The following is a 21,126-nucleotide window of genomic DNA, read 5'->3' on the forward strand; positions in this document are numbered from 1 at the left end:
GGACAGGGACCAACAACTCATTACTTAGCTAGAGTTTCCGTTAGAAGCATCTATAATTATGCAACATGACCAGAGGCCAAGTGGCTTAAGGGCAGTCTGATTATTGGCTGAATTAATTAATAAAAATCAATAAACACTGGCAAATTGGTTAAGGCAAATGATCCATCATTTCCCATTTCTCCCCAATAACTCTAAGGCAGTCATCTCTAAATTCGATTAACTCTTCATGTTCCCTTCATTAGCCACAACATAACAAGGGGCTTACACTTTGTCTCTTTGTGTGTCTGTGTCTGTCTGGATGTGTCTTTCTTCCTCCCTTTTTTCTCTTTCTGTGTGTGTGACTATGAGTGTCAGTGATTGTTTCTCTATTTTTGTCTTTGTCTTTGTGTCTGTGTGTATGTCTATGTCTTTGCCTCTTTCTCTGACTTTCTCTGTTTCTCTGCAGTCTGTTTGTGCCTCTTTTTATCTGTCTGTCTTTCTCTTTGTCTCTGTCTCTTTCTCTATGTGCATCTCTCTATGTGTTTCTGTATCTCCGTCTCTCTCGGTGCTTACCTCTGTGTTTCTCTGTCTCTCTATTTCTGTCATTCTCTTTATCTCTCTTTAAATGTCTCTCTGGGTCTTTGTCTCTATGTGCATCTCTGTGTGTCTTTGTCTCTCTGTTTTTTATCTATCTCTCTATTTCTGTTGTCTCTGTCTTTCTTTCTCTATGTACATCTCTATGTGTCTCTATGTGTGTGTCTTTGTGTGTCTATCTCTCTACCTCTGTTCTCTCTGTGTGGCTCCATTTCTGTGTGCATATCTATGTTTCTCTGTTTCTCCCTAACTCTCCATCTCTATTTCTCTGTGTCTGTCTGTCTCTCTTTCTGTGTCTCTCTATGTATCTCTCTATGACTCTGTCTCCATGTGTGTCTCTGCCTCTCTATCTCTATCTCTGTTCTTTCTGTCTCTCTGTGGGTGCATCTCTCTTGATTTCTCTGTCTCTATCTCTGTCTCTCTTTCTCTCTGTGTGTGTCTCCTTTTTTCAATTTCACAACAATAATTTGATAAGATGAGGAGGATATACAAGGGCAAGTGGAAGCTACAGCTCTTTCAGAAGAAGATCCCAAAGCCAACTATCCCACTTTCCATTCCCAAACCTCATAGTATAGAGAGAAAAGTAGAAGAGGTCTGTGTATGAGGGAAAGAATTCAACAATAGAAAAGTTACTGGAGCATGATCATTTATTAAGCACCTACACTCAATTATGTGCATTCAATGACAAAAGGAAAAGGCTCCCTTTCTTCAAGGAGATTATATTCTATCAGAAAGACAGTATCAATGGATCAACCAAGATTCATGAAGTATTTACTGTGTGTCAAGCAGGGTGCTAGGTACTGAGAATACACTCATAGTCTTTGAGGAAATTACATACAATGAGAAAGACAATTTGTTTTTTATTAACTGAGTTCCAGAGGGGGGGAAAAACATTCCACACTCAATAAACAACTAAACTAAGATTTGAATTTATATCTACTGACTATTCTTTCTACTATACTGCAGTCATAATATTTAGTCATGTCTCCTTTTTTTCTCCTCATACTTTTATAGTATAATGAAAAGAAATCTGGATTAGGAGTTGGAGTTTGAATCCTGACTCTGTGACTATCAACATGACCTTGGGCAAGTCAGAGCATCATAGCTATGAAGCTGGAAGAGATCTTAGAGGTCAATTCATTCAAGTCCCATATTTGATGAATAAGGAAACTGAGGCCCAGAGAACATGAACACTTGAGATTGGAGAGAGTGGCCAGGAGTATACTATCTGCTGGAAGATCCAAATTTCCATTAGCACAATAAGATGGGAAAAGGTTGGAAACCACCAGGATAAAGGAGAGTTTATGTTTTTCTTAAACATGTGTTATGGAATATTATTGTTTTGTAAGAAACTATCAGCAGGATGATTTCAGAGAGGCCTGGAGAGAATTACATGAACTAATGCTAAGTGAAGTGAGCAGAACCAGGAGATCATTGTCCATGGCAATATTATATGATGATCGATTCTAATGGATGTGGCTCTTTACAACAATGAGATGATTCAGGCCAGTTGCAATGATCTTGTGATGAAGAGAGCCATCTACACCCAGAGAGAGCATGTGGGGACTAAGGATGGATCACAACATAGCATTTTCACTCTTTTTGTTTTTGTTTGCTTACATTTTATTTTCTTTCTCATTTTTTCCTATTTGATTTGATTTTTCTTATGCAGCAAGAGAATTGTATATAAATATGTATGCATATGCTGGATTTTTTAAAAAATAGCACGGTGATTTCAGATGACAGAATGGAATGGGAGGGCAGAGGAGACTATCAGCTATGATGGAGTAGAACTGAGTTCTTGTACAGATAAGTCTTCTCTCATGCTCCCTGAAGCATTCATCCAGAAGAAATCATATTCTTTACTTCTCGCTCCCATTTCAAGACTGTCCCTTTGCCAACTTTTCTCCTTTTTGCAATTACCCACTGACCCCAGGTTATCTTCCCTCCTTTTTCAAGTTCAGTTTCTAGTCTACTGGCTTTCCTTTTTGTGCTAACCATTGCCCTTGTTGCCCATTTTGAGCCACTTATCAATGTCCCCTTAAACACCTTGACTTCCCAGGTCATCAGCCTGCTAATCTTCCGTGACCTCCATCATTGCTTGGTTCATACCCACATACAGGATTGGACATGCCATTAACACAACCCTCAGTCTTAACTGTTCTTAACTGTTCTCAGATAAAATAGAATTCTAACACTCCTCTCTGAGCACAGCTTCTTATCCTTATAGAAGTAGCTACCAATAATAGCATTTCCATAGGACCATTCACACCCCCACTGGGGCAGTTATGTATTACAGTGGATAGAATTCTGGGCCTGAATTCAGAAAGAATCATTTTCATGAGTTCAAATCCAGCCTAGGACACATATTAGCTGTGTGACACTTAATCCTATTTGCCTCAGTTTCCTCATTTGTAAAACAAGCTGGAAAAGGAAATGGCAAACCACTCCAATATTCCTACCAAGCAAAACCCAAATAAGGTCACAAAGAACCAAACATGACCGAACAACAACTTTGTGACTCCATGTCCCTATGCAACCTAAGTACTAATCTCTCCTTACGTCTCAGTCCTATTAAACCTTTTCATCCTCATCTTTCCCTTTCATCTCTTCTCTGGCCTCCCTCCCTAGTTTTCATCCTTTGGTTTCCCAGTTCAGCCAAGCAGTATCTGGGGTTCTGAGAGATTGTAGGATTTCCTCCAAGGTCACACAACTAGTATGGGTCAGAGCCACACTGGAAACAAGGTCTTATAACCTTATGCTGCCCCCTCCCATAAGGAAAACAGGTCCTGCCTCACCAGGGTATCAGAAGAGTTGTTGGGGTTTGTAAAGCTTTTAAAAGATGAAAGACTTCTCTCGATGGGAAGCTGGAAGTGTGGCTATTATTAATTCAGAAGCAGTCAACCCAGCAGTGCCTTGGAGGGGTTGAACAAAACCAAGCCCTAATGAATCAAAAGCAGTGACTATTGAACTATCAAATGCCACTTCAGACAAAGTTTTAATTAACAGAGCTGATCGGGCTACTCCAGGTCTGAAAATAAAGATTTATTGATGTATTTTTACTGCCTGTCATAAACTACCTGGAGAAACATAAAACACCGCCCACCTGCTCGCCTCTAGAAAAACACCCTCCACTAAAAGCATGACGTGAATTCTCCTGAGTAAAAGGTCTGACTTTCTAACACTTCCTGGGTTACGCAAGTCCTGTCCACTTTATCTACCCATCTATGGCAGGATTTTCTCTATATGGAGAAGATGAAAAAAGAATTTTCTGGTTGGAAGAGACAAGCTGGCTTCCTAGCCTTCTGACACCCAGAAAAGTATCCATGTCCAGGAACTTCAAGCGTAAATAGGAGTGACACTTCAGAAAGGCTGATTTGAAAGAATGATATTATTCATCATCTCAATTCTCTGAAAAGTGTAAATAGCTCAGTCTTAGCATTCTGCTGAAGATAGTGGAGAGTTTTTTTGTTTTTGTCTAAAACAGGGATTCTATCTATAGAGAGAGAGCTCTCTAGTGAGGAGATTCCCTCAAATAAGGAAGATCAGTGATCCTCCTGCAGCTTAGAGTCACAGAGAACTGCCTTGAACCCTGAGAGGCAAAGTGACTTGCCCAGGATCACATCTGCCAGAGGCAGAATAAAAAGCCAAAACATTGGGGTCTCAACCCTGGACTTCAAGGCAAGATCTCCATCCTTGAGGTGACATGGTTCTATAATAAAAATGATATAATTATTTCTAATAAATCATTATTTTTGTTGTTGTTATTCAGTCATTTCAATCATGTACAACTTTTCCTGATTTCATTTTTTTTTTTGCTTCTCCATCTCATTTTTCAGATGAGAAAACTAAGGCAAACAATATTAGGTGACTTGCCCAGGGTCACACATATATTAAGTATCTTGACAATAGATTTCAACTCATGATGATGAGTCTTCTTGAGTCCAAGCCCAGCACTTCCATCCACTGAGCCATCTGGCATTTTATATTTATGCTTATTATATATTGCACATAATAAATGGTTTTATTGTACATTATACAATAAATTATTTTGTATTATGATTTTTTTCTAAAATTGTAATAAATAATAATTATTATTAGAGAAGAAGCATGTTGTAGTGGATAGAAATCTAGTCTCAGAATCAGAAAGACCAAAATCCAAGTCCTCTCTCTGACACATACAGGCTGTTCAATGCTGGATAATGTACTTACCTTCCCCGGATCTCAGTTTTCTCTTCTGGAAAATGAAGATATAAATTTTGATTTTGTGAGTGTATATAGGGAGAGAGAGAGACAGAGGGAGAGAGAGAGACAGAGACAGAGAGAGAGAGAGAGAAGAGAGAAGGAGGAGGAAGAGGAGGAGGAAGAGGAGGAAGAGGAGGAGGAGAAGAAGAAGAAGAAGAAGAAGAAGAAGAAGAAGAAGAAGAAGAAGAAGAAGAAGAAGAAGAAGAAGAAGAAGAAGAAGAAGAAGAAGAAGAAGAAGAAGAAGAAGAAGAAGAAGAAGAAAGAAGAAGAAGAAGAAGAAGAAGAAGAAGAAGAAGAAGAAAGAAGAAGAAGAAGAAGAAGAAGAAGAAAGAAGAAGAAGAAGAAGAAAAAGAAAGAAGAAGAAGAAGAAGAAGAAGAAGAAGAAGAAGAAGAAGAAGAAGAAGAAGAAGAAGAAGAAGAAGAAAGGGAAGGAAGGACAGAGGGAGAGAGAGAGAGAAGGGGAAGAGGAGAAAGAAGAAGAGGAGGAGGAGAAAAGAAGGAGAAGGAGGAAGAGGAGAGGAGGAGGAGGAGGAGGAGGAGGAGGAGAAAGTGGGAGAAGAGGAGAAAGAAGAGGGAGAGGAGGGAAGAGGAGAGTAAGACAAGAAGAGATATGTAGATGTATATATACTCACACATATATCTGTGTGTATGTGTGTGTATATGTGTCTGTGTATGAATACTGAAAAGTGCTCTGTTAAATGTTAGTGATTAACTATTAATTTCTTCTGACCAAAAATTCTTAAATTACAAAGGAGTCGATGACTGGCATTGGTGGAAAGTAAAACCATAGGTCAAATCATATACATCCCTTAAAAAAAAAAAAAAAAAAAAAAAAAAAAAAAAAAAAAAAAAAAAAACTATACAGCGTATCCCAAAAGTCTTGGCGCTGTTTTAAGTTATTAAGCTAAAAACTTCTAAGGCTTTTGGAAGATGTAGTATATCTAACACTTTAGAGTTTGCAAAACACTTTATATATATATGTCATTTGAACCAAAAAAAAAAAAAAAAAAAAAAAATCCCTGAGAAAATTACTACGAGTATTATTCGCCCCATTGTACAGATGGGGAAACTGAGACAGCTTCCTAGAGCTGATTAGATCCTCATTTTATAGATGAGGGCCCAGGCACAGACTGGTAAGTGGCAGAGATGGGCCATCTGAACCCAGGTTTTCCTGACTCCCGGCCCAGCACTCTGACCACCAAGGCTCACGTGAGACTGTGCCCGAGGAGAGCTTTGCAAAACTTTAAATCTCTAAAGAAACGTGGCTGGTTATTCGGTCCCTGCTTAGCCACTGGGCAAGGATGAGAAGAGAAACCGGGACTAGACTGCGCGTAACAGGACGCTGTCCGTCAGACAAAGTCAGAGCAGACGTTGCTGGGAGCACCCGGGATTAAATGTTCCGAGCGTTAAGGCCGGGACTCGGCGCGGATTCCCCCAGGCCGTCACCCGGCCCGGCCCCTGCTCTCGGGCTGCACCCAGCAGCCCCTAATTCAGTCAGACTATCTGAACCGAGATCCGGGGCTCCCTATTTACAGTGGCACTTCCTTCCTTTTACAGACGAGGCTCAGACTGGTGAAGGAAGAAGTCCTTCAGGAGGGGTAAGATTTGAAAACACTCCCTCTCTCTCTCTTCAGATCCACATCGGAATCATGGCTCGATAGATCTACGACAGGAAAGGACCGCAAGGGTCCTCAGCCTCCTCCACCCCCACCCCCAGGCGTTTAGGACAAAATAGATCCCGGGAATAGAAGTCCCTCCGGCAAGGGCTCACGGGATAAAACTCATCACGAAGGGGATTCGAACCCGGAGTCGGGGATCTCTGGCCAAAGCCTCCGCTGCGTCCCTTCTCTCATTGTGGCTCACAGAGTCAGCCCGCCAGGCTCCCCAGATCGGTTCTTTCCGGAGAAATGCCCGTACTTACGAACTGCGCGCTGTGACCTGGGCCTGCGACACAGTCCTAGCCGCCCGGACCGCCCGAGTGCTTTCAGATCCGAGCCGGGATGTGGCCGGAGCCCGGCCCCTCGTGCACGGCGGGGGCCTCTTCCCCTCCGGAGCCAGGACTCCCTGGGCCTCTCTCCCGGGAAGGCTACTTACTTATTCATGTGCTACCTAAGCGGGACCAATAGCTTCTTTGTATCAGCTGAATAGGACAGTAATTCAATCCCCAAATGGGAACAATTCAGCCCACGCGGTATCCCTCCTAATGAGGCATTCAGATAAAAGGAAGACTTTTTATCTACTCGCAGTTCCGTTGTCCGTCTGCTCGGCAAGCTTGTAAACTTCTATTCTCACAAATAGGCAGTGGATAAACATGGCAGAGAGAGATCCCCCCTTCTCCGTAGTGTTGTTCCTCCCTCCCTCGCGTTCCCTTCTCTCTCTCTCTCTCTCTCTCTCTCTCTCTCTCTCTCTCTCTCTCTCTCTCTCTCTCTCTCTCTCTCTCTCTCTCTCTCTCTCTCTCTCTCTCTCTCTCTCTCTCTCTCTCTCTCTCTCTCTCTCTCTCTCTCTCTCTCTCTCTCTCTCTCTCTCTTTCTCTCTCTCTCTCTTCTCTCTCTCTCTCTCTCTCTCTCTCTCTCTCTCTCTCTCTCTCTCTCTCTCTCTCTCTCTCTTTCTGTCTCTCTCTTGTCTCTCTCTCTGTCTCTCTGTCTCTCTCTGTGTTTCTCTCTCTGTCTCTCTCTGTGTTTCTCTCTCTGTGTCTCTCTGTTTCTCTCTCTGTCTCTGTCTCTCTCTGTCTCTCTCTTTGTCTCTCTCTGTTTCTCTCTGTGTCTGTGTCTGTCTGTGTCTGTCTCTCTCTCAACCCCCCTCTCCTCCTCCTTTTCCCCTTTCTCTCTTTATTCCCACCCCATAAAATCAAAATCTTATTTTATAAAGGTCATGTCGAGGAAGGAACCAGAGAAATAAAGGGTATTTATGCCCTCAAAAGGGATCAGAAGATCATAGACCTAGAGCTGCACATGACCCTAAAGACCATCTAGTCCAATTTCCACAATTTACAGATGAGGAAACCTCAGTTTCAGCCATGATAAGTAACTTGCCCAAGATTGAACAGGTACTAAGCGCAGAATTTGTATGCAGACCCAGATCCTTTGGCTAAATCCTGCCCTACTTCCATTGGGCCTCCATCTTATGAATTCTAAGTCTACAAAGTCCCTCACATCTGTCCACGTCCTCCTCATTCAAATGTTTGTTGATTGATTGTTTAAATAATATAACACTTAAAGAGTTTTTCAGACTTTAAAGAGCCATATAAATGCAGGAGTAGTAGTACTACTAGTAGTAGTACTAGCAGCAGCAGAGTTAATAGTAGTCTTAATTACAATAGCAACAGTAGCAACAATAGTAGTAGAAGTAGCAGTAGTAATAGTAGTGGTGGTGGTGGTGATGGTGGTGGTAGTAGTTGCACAGAAGTAGTAGTAGCAATACCAATACTAGCAGTACTAGTCCTAGGAGTAGCAATAGCAGCAGCAGCAGTGGTAATGATAGTGAAAGTGGTAGTAGTAATAGCAGTAGTGGTGGTGATGGTGTGGTAAGCAGTAGCAGCAGTAGCAGTATTAATAACAGTAGTAGTACTAGTGGCCATACTAGTAATACTAGTATTAGGAGTGTGGAAGGGAGTATTGTGGGACCATAGGTTATAAAGGCCAAAGGTTTATTAAAGAGTGGTGGAATGGAACAGACTTTTTAGAAAATGACTACCAGGCCTGGGAGCTCTGAGCCTCTCTCCATTCTCCATTCCCATTTTCCTGCATCCACATAATCATCAAGAGTGTCTGTATTCAAAGCTGACTTTGTCAACCCCCAAACAGATCATTTACAGTTTTCATTAACATCTATTTCCCTGGTGCCCGGAGATAATGGAAAAGGCAGAAAAGAGAAATAATTCCATTCCATGCAACAAGGAAGATCTGAGATTGGGAGCTGAGGACATGAGGTTAAGTGGTAGATTAAAAAAAATCTTGAAGCCATATTCTGGTTCTAAGAGGAATCATGAATAATAGAAATATGTAATTTGGACCTCCTGCCTGCCTTGAGCTATTGTGAAGAAGGTACTTTGTAAACCTTAAAGTGTTATAAATATTAGCTATGATTACTTACTACTAGGATAGAAGCAGGGATTGAACTTGTAATTTCCATATTATTGAAAACTCCCAGGTGAGGAAGTTTTCTCTGGCAATTCAGGTAGCATCTTCTCTAAAATGTACATATAGTCTTAGAAAAGTAGCTGGGAGTACTGTAAGGTTGAGTCACATGATCAGTGTTGTACCTGTTAGAGATGAGACAGGAACACAGATCTTTTGGGTTTACAAATAATCATCCTCTACCCACTATACCATAGCACACTGCCTCTCATCATTATTATTACTAATATAGCATTTTGACTAATGTATTTCCTAATTATATGATGTACTTACTAGCAATTTATTCCATCATTATTACTAATAATAGTGTTATCATATCCTATTGGAAAGAGTCCAAGACCCTGATTGAAAACCTGGGCAGTCGGATTGCCCCTGACAACCCCTAATCACTGGTCCTGAATTTAGTATAGGATCAATAGACATCTTTCAGGGAAGAAACTCCTTTGGATAAGGGATCCTTTGAAAAGTTGGAGCAGAAGGTTTTGCAAGGGTCACTGTTGAAAAATTATTCATGCATATGTTTTGTAAATAAAATGCTATAATAATAAAAAGGTAAGGTACCCTATTTTACAGAGGAGGAAACTGAGGCTGAGTAAGACTTAATAACTTGCCCAGGGTCATTCAGACAGTATATTTCAGAGGCAGGATTTGAATCCATCCACACCAGCTCCAGTCCTCTTGTGTCCCTAGCTCACTCATTCCTCCCCCTCTCATTGTGTCCTCAGAAAACCAATTCTACTATAACCAAACTATTCTTCATATTAAATATGTGCCCTCCTTCTGAACATGTCAGTTGCTTGAGGACAGGAACCGTTTTATCTCTACCTTTGTAGAGTGCCTAGAATCGGTGTTTAATAAGCACGCATAGAATTGAATGAAAGAAGTCATCCAGACATTGGTTGAGAACCTTCAAGGATAGGAAACTTACTATCTCACATGGCGGTCTGTCCCAGTTAGCTGGGCACTTCTCTTCATTTTAATTTATCTATAAATCAGGTTTAGACAAATTGATACCTAAGACCATTTCCAATTCTCACATTCTATGTCTTAACATTAGGTAGTGCAGCAAATAGAGTGCCAGGCTTATGGTCAGGAAGATTCATCTTCCTAAATTCAAATCCATCCTCAAGGACTTTACCAGCTGTGTGACCCTAGGCAAGTCACTTAACCCTGTTTATCTCAGTTTCCTCATCTGTAAATAAGCTAAAGAAGGAAATAGTAAAATACTTCAGTGTCTTTGCCAAGATAACCCCAAATGGGTCACACAGAGTTGGACGTGACTGAAACAGTTTAATAATAACAAAGGCTCCTTCCAATTCTGCTTCTATGCTCTAAGATCCCTTCTAACCTTAATATTCCATGTGCTAAGGTAACCTCGTACTTCTGACGTTCTGTGCTGTAAGATTCCAGATCTGATGCTCTATGTTCTAAGGCCTATCACCCCCCCCCACATTCTACATTTTAAGGACATTCCCAGCTCTAACATTCTATGCTCTACAGTCTATCCAAAGTCTGATAATCTCTCTTTAGTCCACACCAACAGGAACTATTTCTGAACAGAAAGAAACAGCACTGCCTGGAAGCAAAAATGAATGGGGCAAATAGAAGAACAACTTTCTCACAGAAGTCAAGGGGAAGCCAGTTACTCAACAATTGGAATTAACCAGCTGAAGAACGAGCAAGCAAAGACCAAGTAAATCAATTCAGGAAGCATTCGCTTTGTCTTCCTTAAAGTGCAAAGTCAAGTTAAGATTTCAAGAACGAGGTCTGATTTTTCATACAGATGATGACATCCATTACTTTTTGTCTGACAGCTTAAACCCTTTTGGACTGCTGAAGTGTAAATATTCCATAGAGTTTCAAGCAATATCAAAGACAGAATGGTACAGTTAGAGAAGCAAATTATATTACAATTTCTTATTTGTCTTGGTTATGGTACAATGCCCTTGAATGGTGGAGGAGAATACTGTGTTCTCTCAATATACCTTGGAATCTCAAAAGGCATTTTGAAAGAAATATCCCAGAATGCTAGAATTTCAGTTAAAAGGGACTCAAGAACCTTCTAAAACAGCCTAGATTTGAATAAGAATAAATATCACCTTCACTATCTCCTGCAAAGAGTCATGTAGCCTTTATAGGAAAATATTATCATGCTTAAAACTCATTAAGAAAAAAAAAAGTTACTCCTACAAACAAAATTGATACAAATAGGAAGAAAAGCTAAATACTTTAACTTTTCCTTTGGGTTAAAGATTAATCTTGATTTCTTTGTAAGTTAAGAAATTTTAAGACATCTTGCAATTCAACAAGTTTTTATTAAGCACTATTAAGTAATGAGCACTAGAACTACTACAACTACTTCTTCAAGGTTCTTCCATTTTACTGGGATTAGGATGAGAGTAAGATGGAATATACAACACACAAACAGATAAATATAATACAGGTGGGTAAGGTGGTAAGGATGGTAGGCTGAAGGAGGTAAAAGATGAAAAAAAAAATCCCATATACAACAAAATGTTTAGAGCAGAATTTTTTTTGTTGTAACAGAGAATTGTGTAATAAAGCAAAAAGCTATCAGTTGGGGAACATGGAAAGACATTGTGGTGCATGAATGCCATGGAATATTAATTCTTTGAACCAACAGTTAATGTGAAGAATTAGAGAAGTACTAGAAGAATATATGATCTTATAAAAATGAGATAGCACAATCAGGAAAATATATACCCTCGCTTCAGCAAAGTAAGGGGAAAGAACTACAAGGAAAAAATTAAGTAGAATGCTTTGTATTTAAAATTTTTAATTAATTTTAAAAACTTTCAATTCCAAATTCTGTTCCTCCTTACACATTTCCCTTATCCATTGAGTAGAATGTTGTACATTTGTCATAATCAAGTTTGTTCTCCAAAGGAAAGAAAAAAATGAATCTTCTTCCCTTCTCTTCAGGGTTGGAAAATTGAGTCTATCTAAACCATTGAGTTCTTTGATGTGTTTGTCAATTTTGGTGTACTGCCTCTCTCTCTCCTCTCTCTCTCTCTCTCTCTCTCTCTCTCTCTCTCTCCTCTCTCTCTCTCTCTCTCTCTGTCTCTCTCTCTCTCTCTCTCTCTCTCTCTCTCTCTCTCTCTCTCTCTCTCTCTCTCTTCTCTCTCTCTCTGTCTCTCTGTCCATCTTTCCCTGTGTCTCTCCCTGTGATTCTGTCTCTGTTTCATCTCTCTATCTCTGTCTCTATATCTCAGATTTCTGTCTCTCTGTCTCTGTCTCTCTCTGAGTCTGTCTCTGTTTCTGTCTCTATCTCTCTGTCTCTCTCATAGTCTGTCTATCTCTCCCCCCCCCCCCTCTTCTCTCTCTCTCTCTCACACACACACACACACACACACACACACACACACACACACACACACACACACATCTCTCTCACTCATTCTTTGTCACAAGGGATAGCTCTCTAGGAAGAGCTGGGGAGGGATATGTTTAAAAAAAAAAAAGTCATGTAAAAAACTAAAGATAACTCCCAAAAAATACTTTTCAAAGGATATGGCAACTGAGTTAAACACTAAAAGAAACTAAGAATTCTAAGAAGTAGCTAAGAGAAAATAGGAAGGGAGACAAAAGAGCATAAGCATAAGTACAAGAGGGGCTGAAAACAGCATTTTCAATGCTGTCCTTCCTGATTCAACCCCATGAGTTGGCTCATTCTTGGTTACTTTGAGAATGGCTGGCTCTTTCTTGCCAGCAATGTGTGACTAAGCTCTTCTGCACTTTTGTGATACTGAAGCTTTCTCTTATTGGCTTATTGGCAACAAAGCAGTAAGAGCCAATGACTTAGTAGACCTTTAAAGATGGAGTGACTCCATCTTGGATGCTCTTTCTATTGACTCATGCGGCAAGTTGTCATTTTTACTAGACATGTAGTTGAGGATGGGAATGGGGATAGGTGGAGGAAGACATGGTACCTATTACATGACAGCTGGGTCAGCTTGCACCTAGGTCTTTTATTGGTTTTTCTACTTTGTGCTTTTCTCTATTTAGTTTTTATTTTAGCTTTCTATTTCTCTATTTACTAAACAGAATTCTCGAAATAAATGTTTCTTAGCTTGGAGATGACATGGGGAATTCAAGCAGTCTTGTGTCTTTCAGGTAGAATTAACTACTGATAAGTTCCTTCATTGAAGGAAATTGAAGGAAACACCAAGAGAATGATGGGTCCATACCCTGGCCTGTCACAGAAGACATTGATAGGAATTGTATGACAGTTCAGAACCAGATAAAAAAATGGAACATCTGTCTAGGTAGTCCCATAAAACTACTTTGTGTTTTGAAGTATATAATTCAACCTCCCAGCAGATGATAAACAGTAGTTATATAAGTTATTGGTTGCTTTTATTTTTATCAGTCTTATCGTGCATAGGAAATAACTGTCCCATATTTGATTTGTACCTCTTTGGTACAACCATTTTGGGGAGATCCTTGAACATAAGCAGAAACTAAGCCTTATAAAATTTTCCTCCAGGATATCAGAATAGGGGACAAAGCTAAAGAAAGGAAACTTATCTTCTCTAGCTGAAAAGTAGATTTGCAAGGTCTTGACTTGTCTTACAGTGTGTATGAGTCTCATGAGAAAAATTATTTAGTGAAGAAGGGAGAAGGGAGGAAAGAGAAAGGAAAAAGGAGAAGGGAAAATATCCCAGTCTTCCACCTCCTCCCCCTATGTAACAGGCACTTATTGTTAGAGGATTATATGGAAATAATGAATCAGCTTGCTTGACAGAGGCAGAGAGTATGTAAGGGAGAGTGATGAACAATAAGTCTAGAAAGGTCATCCTCATCATAATCTTATAGTTGTTACACATGCTATTTTATTGTTCCTACTCTCATCTCTGGATATCAGTTCATCATCTCTCCCTCGTCTCACTTCCAGCCAAAGACAGTCTCATTCCACTTCTGTTCCATCTGTCTGACCCCCTCCTCCCAATGAAATCTGTGCCCTGAGCCCAAGAACAGGAGCATCTCATGAGATGTAAGAGGACAGAGATACTGTATTCTTCCAGAGTTAACCCTTTTGTGCCAATCACCTAGGAAAGCTAGGTTGCTATTTCATACCCTGTTTTTTCACCCTAAGCCAAATTCAACAAAAAAGATTTCATATCTTTTCCCTGTATACTTATATATTTTCAGGGCCTGATCCCGTACCACAAGGAACAAAAAATGGAAGACCCTAGTAGGTCCATGGTTGATTATGGCTGCGAAATGCAGCTCCTTCTCCTTCCCAAAGCAGAAGGGTTGTCTGTGCCATCAGAAGACCCAGACAAATTGATGCAATAATTTTTAATGATGTTTTATAATTATACCATAATTTACTATCATTTCTCCCATCTGTGAATATACACTTTAAATACAAATGATTACAAGCACACATAATTCTATTTTGAAATAAAGATTTTCATCCTACTTTCTCCGATGCCTAGCACAATGCTTGGCACTTAATAAACACTTTATAAATATTTATAGACAGATTGATTAGTATGTACAATTGGTGTATGCTAATTCTTTGAGGCATTCTTAAATTCTAGTACTTAACTAATTAATTGGTGAAAAAAAATATCAAAAAAAGAGCATTAGATGTAAACTAAAACTAAGGAAAAACACATGTCATGAAAAGGGATTTGAAATAATAGGACCCTGGTTCAAATTCTAACTCTGCTGTATATGAGTTGTGTGACCCTAGGCAAATAACTTGACCTTTCTGAGAAATTCTGTGAGTTTTCTCATTGTAAAATGTGTGTGGGGGGTAGATCAAATAACCTCTAAGGTCCTTTGTAGCTCTAAATCTTTAAGCCTATGGCTTACCTTTTCTATTTCACTGGTAAAATAAAGGAGTTGGACTAAATCTAAATTTCTCTTGAGATAGTGGTTAAAACAGATGGTCTCTGAGTTTATTTTCTACTTTATGACTCTTAGATAAATTGCTAAGATCTCAGAGAAGTATTATCCTGCCCCACTCTGTGATTCAGAAATTAAGTCAATAAAGAATTGACTTCTACTAGATGGCTGCTAATGGGAGAGAAATTATAATAGGAAAATGGGGTATAGGGTAATTTTCTAAGAACTGAGCCTCTGGGCACCCAACGAGGAAGACTAAAAAAGAAGAGGAGAATAACAAGTCAAGCAAAATTCTCTTGATATAAGAACCATTCTGGCAACAACCAATTTCCTTTTTGGACGAATCTTTTTTACTATAATCTAGGCTCCCCATGGACCAACCCAAGGAAGGAGCTGATGTAAATAGCCAGGATGGATTCTCCAAATAGAGACAGTTCCCCTTATTAATGAGTAATTGTCAGCTAAATGTTTGTAGGGTCAGGAAGACCTGAATTCAAATCCCACTTCAAATCCTGAATAAGTAATAAGAATTATGATTATTAATACTTATGTACTATCTACAATTTTATGTTATATTAGTACTAACCTATTATACATAGTTATATAATAATGATTATTATTATATAGCTATTCCTATGTTCCAGGCACAGTGCTAAGGATTTTTTAATAAATATTATCTCATTTTGATCCTCACAACAGCCTTGGGAGTTAGGTGCTATTATTATTTTCATTTTTCAGACGAGGAAACCAAAGCAAACAGATAAGGGACATGCCTATAGATCCCAAAACTAGTACATGTCTAAGTCATATTTGAACTCAGGTTTTCCTGACTATAGGTCCAGCACTCTATTCATTCTGCTACTTAATTTATATATAAGTTTATAAAGAATAAATGGAATGAGAGGCATAAATGAAATGTGGTATAAAGCCTAAAAGTACAGAAATACTCTTCCTCCTTAACATCCCCCAGTACCTTGAAATAGGTTAGGAAAGGCATTGATTGAACTCTTCTCAAACCCTTAAACCAGAGGTGTCTTTCTCATCCCAAAGTTTTAATGGTGGATTAGATTAGAGATAGAATAGTAAAAGGGAAGCGATAACAAGAGTATTACAATGGTCAAGGCAAGAGGTGATGAACATTTGAACTAGGGTAATGGGTGTGTAGGAAGGAAAAAGAAAAGAATGAGTGAGAGAAGTATTGGGAAGGTAGAGCCTGTCAGAATCACCTTCATGCTGTAATGAAACAGTTGAAGGTTTTATTGAAGGCAAGGAACATTAACTTCTGAGACATCAAGGAAAGATTACTTGGCATATAAATCCCAATAAAGTAAAAAATAATGTAGAGAAGAAGGTCCTATATATAACTGTAGCACTTTTTGTAGCAACAACAAATGGGTTAAAACTAAGGACAAACAATATCTGTAACAGAGAAACCTGAAGACTTCCCAATAAATTCAGATGTTATTAAATATAGTACTTAGATAATGTTAACTATAACAATAGGAGAAGAAAAAGAAATTGAAGGAATAAAAATAAGCAATCAGGAAACAAAACTGTCATTCACTCTTTGCAGATGACATGAGGGTGGAAGCAACTAAAAACTAGTTGAAACAATTAATAATTTAGGAAAGTTGCAGGACCCAAAATAAACCCACATAAATCATCAGCATTTCTATATGCTATCAAAAAAATCCAAAGGAAGAGATATTTAAATTCCATTCCATTTAAATTAATTCCACTTAAAATAATGATAGATAATATAAAAATCTTTGGGACAAACCCCATGAATTACATGAATACAATTACAAAGCACTATTCACAGAAATAGAAACAGGTCTAAACAATTAAAGAAATATTAATTGTTCATGGATAGGCTGAGTCAATGTAATAAAAATGACCAAGATAAGATCAGAATAAATAAACAATTTAGACATAAAGGGTGTTAATACAAGTATAGGGGAACATGGGGGGAAGTATCTATCACATTTATGGATAAGGAAAGAATTTATGACCATACAAGAGACAGAAAGAATCATGTGAAATAAAATGAATTGCTTTAATTACATGAAATTTAAAAGTTTTGCATAAAGGAAACTAAAGTCAAAATTAGAAGGAAAACAAGAAATTGGGGAGGAATTTAAATTAGATTTCTCTCTTAAATATATAGGGAACTGAGCCAAATTTATTTAAAACAAAATAAATCATTCCCAGTTGGTAAATATTAAAGGATATGAATTGGCAATTTTTAGAAAAAGAAAACAAAACTATCCACGTGGAAAAAAATACTCTAAATCACTACTGATTAGAGCAATTACTCTGAGATGTCACTTCATGTCTATCAAATTGACTAACATGACAGAAAAGAAAAATGACAATTGCTGAAGGGGATGTGAAAAATTGGAACACATGTACTATTGGTGGAATTGGGAATTAATCCAAGAATGCTGGAGAACAAAGGGCTATAAAACCATGCATCCCCTTTGAACAAACAATACCACTATTAAGTCTATACCCCAAAGATACCAAAAAATGAAAAAGACATATTCATACAAAAATATCAAAAGCAGCTCATTTTATGATGGCAAGATATTGGAAATTGAAGGAATGTCCATCAATTGGGGAATGGCTGAATAAGTTGTGATATATAATTGTGATAGAATACTATTGTACTGTAACAAATTGTGGAGCAGAATAGAGTCAGAAAAACCGGGGAAGACATATGAACTCATGCACAGTAGAGTGAGGAGAACCAGGAGAACACTGCACACACTAACAGCATTATTGTTATTGATAAGTTAATATGATGATCAACTATTATTGATTTAGGTATTCTGATCAAGCCAATGATCCAAGATAATTCCAAAAAAAATCTATTCTCATCCAGAGAAAGAGAGAGAACTGATGAACTCTAAGGGAAAAATGAAGCATATTTTTAATTTTTTTGTTTCATATCAGTACTTTCTTTTATAACATGACTTACATGGAAACATGTTTTGTATTACTTCATATGCATAATCAATAGCAGATTGTTTGCCTTCTCAAGGAGGAAGGAGGGATCAAAGAAAGAAAGAATTTGGAATTCAAAATTTTAAAAAATGAATGTTAAAAATGTACAATTAGGGAAGAGATGAATAAATTATTATTTATGATTGTCATGGAATATTGTTGTTGTAGGGAAAGTGATGAGCAGAATGCTCTTGGGAAAAAAACCCTGGAAAGTCCTCTATGAACTCAAGTAAAGTGAAAGATACTATGTATAAAGTAATAGCAATGTTCTGTGATGACCACCAGCTATAAATGACTTTGCTATTCTCAGAAGTACAATGATCCATAACTATGCTGAAGGACATATGTTGAAAAATAATACCCATATCTAGAGAAGAAACTGATTGTGTCTGAATATAGACTGAATCATTCTCTCTCTCATTTTTAACTTTATTTTTTCTTGAGGTTTATCATTATTATTAGTAGGATGGGAGATCTGTGTTTTCTTTCACAATGGGATTTTTATGAAAATGTTTTGCATAACTTCATATCTGGTTTCAGAATGAAGGCTGGGGGTGGGGATAAGGGAAAAATCTTAAAAGTTTAAGAAAATGTTAATAAATTATTTTAAATGTAACTGGGGAAATAGTAAATAAATAAGATTTAAAGAAAAATGTACATGTAATTGGGATATATTTTATGAAATAAATAAAATGTATTAAAAATAAAAAACAACAAATTGGAAATTAAAGTGGGTTCCTACTGATTGCAAAACAACTAAATAAAATCTGGTATATGAATGTCATAAAATATTATAACAATATAATAAATGACAGATATAAAGAATTTGGAGAAACATAGGAAGATTTCCATAAATTGATGTAGAACAAAAAATTATGTATTATAACTCTTGTATGGAAAATGAAAACAATATTCAGAAACAGCTGAATTCAAATTCATAGCAGTGAAAAGTTTTATCCTTGACAACAGAAACTATAATATATGCTTCCTCTTGATAGAGAAGTGAGTGAGATTTAATGGGTTCCATTATTGACTATTTCTCTTAGTTATAAAGGAAAGTATAATGCATGTTTCAGAGATATGTAAAAAAAACAAAAACAAAAACAACCCAACACATATAAAATGGAATTAAGAAAAGAAATATAGGAAGGAGGAGTCATTGACATCAATGACAAAAATTTTTGGACCTCCTTCAAATGAGGAGGCTGTTACTTTCCAAAGATTTTATGATTGCTAACCAAATTTGACTTCTGTCTTGTTTGCAGCATCCCATCCAAACTTCTACCCCACCCCTGCACATACATATCTGAAGTTATTAAAGTTAGGAGGTGCCCTTCTCCACTGAGAAGGATTAGGATATCAGTGGAAAGGAGGAAGTCCCTTTAAATCCTGGAGTGAAGGACCAGGAGAAATGCAATAATGAGCTGGTTGGTTAGATTACATTTTAATCTAGATTATATTTTAACATGTCCTTTTCTTTTTTCAAGATACCTATAAATATTATCTAGGTTCTTCCTGGGGCAGACAATTTGTACAACTCTTTCTAAGCTAGAAATAGTTTGGATATAGATTGATGGTGTATTAAATAAAATTATTTCTTGGAGACCTGAGCCTAAAAGCACAGTTACCTAATTGCTCAGTTGTGGAATGTTAGCCTTGGTTGTATTTTAATGCACCTTTTCTTTTTTCAAAATTCCACTAAATGTTATCTGAAATGTTCTTGGGGTAGAGAGTCATATTGGAGGGCATGGAAGACTGTGCCAGTCTGTACATCCCTCTTTCCAAACTAGAAATAATTTACATATAAATTCATTCTATATTAAACTATATGGCATCAATGATGCAGCTAGGTAGTATAATGAATAGAGCACTTGGCCTGAAGTCAGGAAGACCTGAGTTCAGATGTGACCTCAAACACTAGATTCTGACCCTGGGCAAGTCATTTTCCCCTGCTTGCCTCAATTTTCTCATCTGTCAAATAAACTATAGAAGGAAATGGCAAACTATGCCAGTATCTTTGCCAAAAAAAAACCCAAATTGGGTTATAGAGAGTCAGACATGACTAAAAAAAAACAACTGAATGATAATAAAAATACTAAATTGTTTCTTGGAGATTTAAGCCTAAAAACTATGGCATTAGTATTAACATTTTCTTCGCTACAATATAATGTATTATATATGTATATGTATATGTATATTTGCATATACACAGATATGTGTCTTTACATGTAGATAGATGATGGATGGAAAGATAAATAGATAAACGATAGACAGATAGATAAATAGATTTCTTTCAAGAGAATTGCAAAAATATTTGTAATGGCTTTTTTTGTGGTGGCAAGGAAGTGGAAAGTTAGTAATTGCTCAACAATTGGAAAATGACTGAATAAGTTATGGTATATAAAAGTAATAGAATATTACTGTTTTATAAAAAATGATGAACAAGTTGATTTTATAAAAGCCTAGAAAGATTTATACAAACTGATGCTGAGCAAAAAAAGTAGAACCAGGAATACGAAATGTAACAGCAAGATTGTGTAATAATCAACTATGAAAGACTTGGTTCTTTTTAGTGGTTCAAGGATCCAAGGCAAGCCCAATAAATTTTGGATAGAAAACTCCATCTGCATCCAAAGAGAGAAATATGGAGAATGAAAGTAAATCGACAGATGTTATGTTCACTTGTTTTTCTTCTATTTTCTTTCTCTCATGGTTTTTTCCCTTTTTCTGATTTTCCTCTCCTAACATGATTCATAAAGAAATATTTATTTGAAAAAATTAATGTATATATATAACCAGAAATTTTTTTTAAATAACATTAAATAAAAAACAATTAAAAATGTGCTTTCCATACACATTTACCTACATAGAACCCTAATAAGTCAACACTGTGTTTACTGGTCCATGAGGGAGTCTCCTAGCATCTTTGCATCCCTTTGTATCATCCTGATGAAGGGCATAAGAGATTTAAGAAATGTTAGAAGATAGAGATAACCTTTAGAGTCAACAAGTCCAATCCTCTCACTTTGCAAAGCAAGAACCAGGTCCAGGAAGAGGAAGGGATTTGCTCAAATTCTGCCAGCCCATAAATGAAAGTCAAAACCTGAATGCAGGACTTTGCATCTCTAAACTCGTCTTATTAATATAGCCCCATATTGATGTCTAATGTCTAAGTGCATTAACAATCCCTGGATTAGAAGGGTGAGTTGCCCATGGGAGCTTCTCACTTTGTAAATGACACTGCCACTTGACAAGCTGGATTTCCCATCATGTTGGAAGGATGCTAACA

At 37.6% G+C, this 21,126-nt stretch overlaps 1 protein-coding gene across 8 annotated transcripts in view; it reads right to left on the bottom strand.

Annotated features, from left to right (window-relative positions):
* RIMBP2 (RIMS binding protein 2) overlaps positions 1 to 21,126 on the bottom strand; it is a 427,034-nt gene that overhangs the window by 307,998 nt on the left and 97,910 nt on the right. Inside the window, exon 1 of one of the 8 annotated variants that reach the window (XM_074299594.1) lies at positions 6,740 to 6,883. The exons of the other annotated variants lie outside the window; for them this stretch is intronic. The gene's annotated coding sequence lies outside the window, so the exon portion shown is untranslated. Of the gene's footprint in view, positions 1 to 6,739; positions 6,884 to 21,126 lie in introns of those variants that run through there. 8 annotated transcript variants of the gene reach the window in all.

Source organism: Sminthopsis crassicaudata, chromosome 1 (genome assembly GCF_048593235.1).
Source record: "Sminthopsis crassicaudata isolate SCR6 chromosome 1, ASM4859323v1, whole genome shotgun sequence".
Lineage (NCBI taxonomy): Eukaryota > Metazoa > Chordata > Mammalia > Dasyuromorphia > Dasyuridae > Sminthopsis > Sminthopsis crassicaudata.